Consider the following 7,167-nt stretch of genomic DNA (forward strand, 5'->3'; position numbering starts at 1 on the left):
TTTCTAGGTGCCCTTTTAACTGCTCGGTTTTTTTGTTTTTTTTTTTGCTGTGTCCCAGGTTGGCGAGTCTGCTCCCAGCTTCTGTCCAACACAGGGGGAATCAAGGTGGCAAACGGCTGAAATGCTCCAACGAGAGGGTAAAGGAAGTGAGGGAAAGGAAGTTCCCACCTGTGCACAGCTCCTACACCCTGGGGCTGGAAGAAGGCAGACCTTGGTTGTAAAGTGCTGTAGCCGCCAGCAGGGCTGGGCACTGGGCAAGCTTGCAAGAATGCAGGCCAGGCAAGGGCACAGGAGCTAGGCATTCCTGACCAGCACATGCCCTGCCATGCTCCTCGGAGGGATAGCTGGGAAAGGGGGACTGGTAACTCCGCCATCAGCCACCGGTCACCTCTTGTCCACATACAAAGCAACACCCAACCAGCACTGCGGGACGGCCCTGCTCACAGCTGAAGGTTCCGGGCCACGGGAGTTTATTGATGTTATGGCCTCAGCCTAGGTTCCTCAATGGAAGCCACACCTGGAGCCTGGGGGTTTCTTGCTGGGGCAGGGGGTGTTTATGCCTGCCACCCCCCAGGCTCACACCTCAAAGAGGATCACAGGGAAATCCACGTGGATGCGGGGTGGGGTGGGGGGTGGATCCAGCTTCACGATGCCCTGAGGAATCAGGTTCTCATGCACTTGCCTCTGCTTGGCCTGCTTCTGCCCGTTCTTGGTGATGACTGTCTCCTCATAGAGCTCGTGAGCCAGATCCCCATCCTCCTCCTAGAACATGGAGCCACAGCACTCCATGATAGAATACGAAGGGGGGCAAGACTCAGCCTTGCGGTCACACCAAAGCTTGCTCAGCAACAGAGCCTCCAGGCCACTGCCCTCCGCCGCCAAGGCGAAGGGCCGCAGGCCCCGAGCTTTGGAGCCGTGGGTGCCCATGTCAGGGCCGCCGGCGCACGGCGGGCCCCGCGGCAGCTTCGCTCTCACAGGGCCTATGCTCGTAGGTGCCGCCGCCTCCGCCACCTTCCACAGGCTCCCAAAAAGTTTTTTTAACAATCGAGAATAATATTTAAAATAGAGATTTACATCCACTGTCATTATTCATGAATATCACATGAAGTGTATATTTTCCCTTGATACACTGGTTAATGATCAGCAAGCCATTTTAACACTAAGTATCTAGAACATGAAGACAAATTCTATAACTCTTCATCAATGTTTGAAGTTATACTCAATCCAGAACTTTATAAAACTTTGCTAAAAATTAATAAAAACATTGAGAGCCTCCTTTAACATTTCTTATTTAATTGCAAAGGCAACAAGCAGTTGTTCACGCTGTTACAGTAAAATGCCTGAAAGAATCCACCAAACCAACAGGCACTCCTTTTACATAAAGAATTGTCAGGAGATGCAGAGTGAACATTGCTGAAGATATGAAAAAAGTTACAACAAATTACACAGTAAAGGAGGACATGATATATAGTAAAATACCAATATTTCTCCAAAGTTTAAGCTTGTGGCATTTGCTAGGTTCTATTTCAATAATTAAATCTACCAAAAAGTTCTACTTTTTGTGTAAGCCACCAGGTAACTTTATCCATAAATCCTTTAATATGTACCACCAAAAAATAAGGATTTGTTTCTGACATAAAGACACTGTTAACGTCATATTAAGTTCAATTAACATATTTTCTTCATATCATTTAATATGTAGTCCACATTTAAGTTTCTCCAATTGCATAAAAAATGTCTTTTTTTCATGGATGATTTATTTGATTCAGGAAGCACATGAGGTTCACAGTTATTATCACACTTATTATATTATTTGCTCTATTTTAATCTAGAACAGTCTCACCTCCATTTTTCCCCTTGCCATTGATTTATTGGAGAAACTGGGTCATTTGTCTCAGGTCTTGAGGAATGATTAATATTCTGCATTTGTCTGCTTATTTCCTGTGGTATTGCTTCCTTATGGTATTGTTTAACTTGTCTCTATCTCCTATATTTCTTAAATTAGAAGTTCGTTTGAAAGCTTTGATTAGATTTAGACTGAATTTGTTGACAAGACTACTTATGCTGTTTACTCCATATTGCATCATACTTAAAGGCTCATAGTAAGTGGCTGACCAACTTTTAGTGATGCTTAAGTTGGATCATTGGTTTTGGTGGTGGCAAGTTGATCCTCCCATTGTTAAGGTCTGTCAGAAAAAACTGATAGTTTTTTCTCTTAATGTTTTTTTCCCATTCTACCATTTCTTTTACATTTACTTTCTGCAATTTTTCTCTAAGTAACTTTCCTTCATCAACTAGGTCTATTTTAAATAAATTGCACAGGACTGATGAGATAAAAGCTTATTTCTTTCTCTATAATTGTCATTTTCAAAATAAAAAGTCAGTGCTCTAACTACCTCTAATGATTTCTGATGAGTTCTTGTTAATTTTTGTTTTTGCTCTCTCGTTCTCTTTTGGAATATCATTATGACTCATACATTTTTATACAATTATTTTCAGTGAATTGAAATGATTATTTTTATGTTCAGATTATTCCATCTTTGGCCAAGCTGGCTCTTATGTCCTTTTGACATAACCCTATTATAGTTTGGTGGTTTCTTTGATTTTTGGCACAAGATATCTAAGGCTCATCTTATAAATTTCCTGAACTGAACCTGAATCTGGCCATTTCTGTAAGGACCCCTAGTTTTTTTTTTATTGGTGAATGATATTTAGAGCTCACAACCTGACACTAGGTGTGGTCACTGATTTTAGACCTTTTCAGTAGACAGAGCTAACTTCTTATCATAGAAATATTTAAACATAGCTAAAAGTCGAGAGAGTAGCATAAGAAATCCCTCTTGTGCCATCATCCAACTTCAGCAGGTATCAATATTTTGCTCACTTGGTTTTATCTATTTCCAACACTTTCTATAAAAAGCCCTTGAACATCTATGATAGAAAAATGAGCAAGGGACAAGAAGTAGAACTCCATAACTGAGGAACCACAAATGGAAATCAAAAATAAACAAATAAGACTACATCAAACTAAAAAGCTTTTGCACAGTGAAGGAAACCATCAACAAAATGAAAAGGCAACCTACTGAATGCGAGAAGATATTGGCAAATGGTATAGATAATAAAGGATTAATATCCAAATTATATGAATAACTCATACAACTCAATATCAAAAACCCCAAACAATCTGGTTAAAAAATGGGCCAAGAATCTGAATAGATATTTCTCCAAAGAAGACATTCAAATGCCCTGCAGACACATGAAAAGATGTTCAGCATCACTAATCATCAGGGAAATGCAACTCAAAACCACAATGAGATATTGCTGCATACCTGTCAGAATGGCTATCATCAAAGAGACAACAAATAACAAGTGTTGGTGAGAATGTGGAGAAAAGGCAACCCTCATGCACTGTTGGTGGGAATGTAAATTGGAGCAGCCCCTATGGAAAATTGTGGGAGGGTCCTCAAAAATTTAAAAATAGAACTACCATATGATCTAGCAATTCCAGTTCTGCGTAGTTACCCAAAGAAAACAAGAATACTAGTTTGAAAAGATATATTCACCTTTATATTCAGTGCAGCACTGCTTACAATAGCCAAGATATGGGAGTAACCTAAGTGTCCATCAACAGATATGGTATATGTACGTACACACAATGGAATATTACTCAACTGTAAAAAAGAATGAAATCTTGCCATTTGGGACAACATGGATGGACCTAGAAGGTATTATGCTAAGTGAAATAAGTCAGACAGAGAAAGACAAATACCATATGGTTTCACTTATATATGGAATCTAAACAATAAAGCAAATGAACAAACAAAACAAAACAGAAACAGAGTTACAGATACAGAGAGCAAACTGGTGGTTGCCAGAGGGGAGGGGGGGGGTGCAGGTTTGGGTGAAAGGGATTAAGAGGTACAAACTTACAGTTGTAAAATAAATAAGTCACAGGGATGCAATACATAGCATAAGGAATATAGTCAATAATACTGTAATAATTTTGTATGATGACAGATGGTTATTAGACATTATGGTGATCACTTTGCAATGTATTTAAATGTTGAATCACTATGTTGTATACCTGAAAGTAACATAATATTGTACATCAACTATACTTCAAAAAAAGAAACGAAGATAAATTACCATCTGGAAAATTATAGGCTCTGTATTTTATGGATTTATTGAAAACATTAACATATTTACCATTTATACATTTTAATCTAATTTGCTTTTGTAATTCTTAATGTGAGATTAAGGGATAAGGAGATTTGGAGGAAGACGTGATTGGTATTGAAATCAGATATCCATGTAGCAGGACTTTCCTGGTGGTCCAGTGGTAAAGAGTCCACCTTACAATGCAGCGGACACAGGTTCGATCCCTGGTCAGGGAACTAAGATCCCACATGCTGTGGGGCAATTAAGCCTGCACGCCACAACTACTGAGCTCGCGTGCCTCAACTAGAGAGCTTGAGTGCTGCAAACTACAGAGTCCATGTGCTCTGGAACCCGCTCACCACAACTACAGAGCCCACGCACCCTGGAGCCTGTGCGCCACAACCAGAGAGAGAAAACCTGCACACCACAATAAGAGAGAAGCCCGTGCCTCAACGAAAAGCCCATGTGCCACAACGAAAGATCCTGCATGCCTCAACAAAGATCTGGCGTGCCACAACTAAGGCCTGATGCAGCCAAAAATAAATAAATAAATAAATAATAAATCTTTAAAAACATATTTAGCATTAAAAAGAAAAGATATCAGTGTGGCATTTGTGCTTTGATTTTTCTAACATACAGAGGGGAAAATTCTCAAGGAATGAGACTTGTCATGAGAAGGCTTCAAACTTGATTACCATATGCACAAAACAACCACATTGTTTTGCCTAATCTGCATGAAACCTCCCACAGTGGTAATAATATGAGCCTCTTAACTGAAATAGCATGTTATATTTTTGGCAAGGAAACAGCAAGACAAAAAAAAAACAAACAAAGCAATTAGAATACGAATTAAGATATAGAAAAGTCATTTGAAAAAATAGCTGTTAACACTTCTCAATTTCAGTAGCAATTCTGCCTCTGAGGCAATATAAATCATGTATTAGACTTTCAGCCTCCTCAATAAATTCTTTATCGGCACCACAAATTTAGAACATATAAAAATATCAGCACCATTATCCCGTGTTAACCAGCATACCTTGGTTCAGCTCTCACAACTGTAGTTCTGTAAAAGCAGATTTAGAGAATCACCAGAACAAATTAGCAATGTTGTTTAATAGAAGACATTATTAAGGTATAAAATATATTTTGTTAGGGAATAGTTACTTATAATTGACAAACAATAATTTGTTTGCAGGCTTTCAATTTTGGATAGTCCAATTTGTCTAAAATCATCTTTCTTTAGTATTTCCTTTTGTCAATTTTATTTTCCTTATTCTATTATTTAGTCTTAACATAGCATTATCTCTGATTTGTTCCAGTGTTATTAAATGTCTACAATTTGCTAGGTGCTGGATAGGAAAAGGAAGGGATAAGAAGATAAGCAATTTTTCTACATTTGTAACATAAATACAGACAACTTGCTAAAATGTAAGTAGTACTTTTAGAAATAATGTAAGTGACTAATAATTAGAAATAATCCATCAACATTTTTCTAGTTTATTAGATCTGTAATTTTAATGTAAATGTTTAGAATTTATTCTCATCATAATGTAAAAGCATGTTCTTTTATCTATAGAAAAAGTATCACAAATTATTTATTATATTTTAAGACAAAGTGTGTGACAGTTGAATAAAAAAAGTTTATTAACTTTTTAAATTAAATCAAAATTATAATTCAAATGAACTTTGGAAAACACTAACTCGTTTGATTGGTTATTTTAATCGAGCCTCTACAATAACCATTGCACTTTAATATTCAAAATTGATAGTCATTCTCTCATGTCACACAGTAGTATAAGTACAGAGACTATTCCTCAATACCTTCTGCAGAAACTATGACCCTACTAATGCGAAAGGGCAAGGCTGTTGATGACCAGACAGCAGGTAGCAGGGAGTCAGGCTGCCCTCTTTTTGAATGCTACCTCTCTTCTAACTATTGTATTGTGTTCCATGGTGTGGGAGGAGGTCAGCGGGAGGACGTAACTGCCGGTTGACCTGTGAACTGGACCTGGGCAGTGGAAGGCTCCTCGCCCCCTCCCCGTCCTTGGGATGAACTTCTGCCTACCGTTCCCACAGTGGGAGCCGTTTTCAAGGATGCAGCCTTGAGAGAGCAATGTGTTGCCAAGATCTTCTGGACAGAATATGTGACTGAACCCCGTTAAGGCCTCTATAAAAACTCAAGATTCTGGCGGGCAGGTGCGAAGATGTACTGGTCTAGCAGCCGCCCAAGATAAGCCTCGTATGTAATTCCCTAGCTTATTAAGCTCGCCACCTACCTGGCACGGCTGCGGCTTTCTTCGGTTTCTCCCCTACCTCCGTGAACAGGGGCCAGTTTCAGATTTCACCTGGGAAGCTCCTGAGGGTGCCAACCAACAACGGAAGGGTCTGTTTCATTCTTTTTTGTTGTTGTTATTGGGGGTAGGAGTTTATTAATTAATTTATTTTTTGCTGTGTTGGGTCTTCGTTTCTGTGTGAGGGCTTTCTCTAGTTGCGGTGAGCGGGGGCCACTCTTCATCGCGGTGCACGGGCCTCTTACTATCGCGGCCTCTCTTGTTGAGGAGCACAGGCTCCAGATTTGCAGGCTCAGTAGTTGTGGCTCACGGGCCCAGTTGCTCCGCGTTATGTGTGATCTTCCCAGACCAGGGCTCGAACCCGTGTCCCCTGCATTGGCAGGCAGATTCTCAACCACTGTGCCACCAGGGAAGCCCTGTCTCATTCTTCTGTCTCTCCTTGCCCTATGTGTTTTGGGCCAGTTTCGAATTTCATCTGGGAGAAGTCCTGAGCTTGTGAACCAACATATGGTAAGACAGTTTTGTTCTATTTTGTTTCATTTTTTAAGCTGAAATGTTTACCCTAGAGTATAAAATTGGAAGGTGGGAGTTTTAACTTTAAATGTTTGTTCTCCTGTGGTCCATGGAAGAGTGATGAAACCTTTTTCTGACCCATTCTCATCTTCATTCCCAATTTGCTCTCCTCTCACTGTCCCCTGCCCTCAGTCCCCTCATCAAG

The 7,167-nt window shown here is 39.8% G+C and overlaps 1 pseudogene; it reads right to left on the bottom strand.

Moving 5' to 3' along the window:
- Positions 1 to 576: 576 nt before the first annotated feature.
- Positions 577 to 927, bottom strand: LOC101329311 (tumor suppressor candidate 2 pseudogene; annotated as a pseudogene).
- Between the last annotated feature and the right edge of the window lie 6,240 nt (positions 928 to 7,167).

This window comes from Tursiops truncatus, chromosome 5 (genome assembly GCF_011762595.2).
Source record: "Tursiops truncatus isolate mTurTru1 chromosome 5, mTurTru1.mat.Y, whole genome shotgun sequence".
Taxonomy (NCBI): Eukaryota; Metazoa; Chordata; class Mammalia; order Artiodactyla; family Delphinidae; genus Tursiops; species Tursiops truncatus.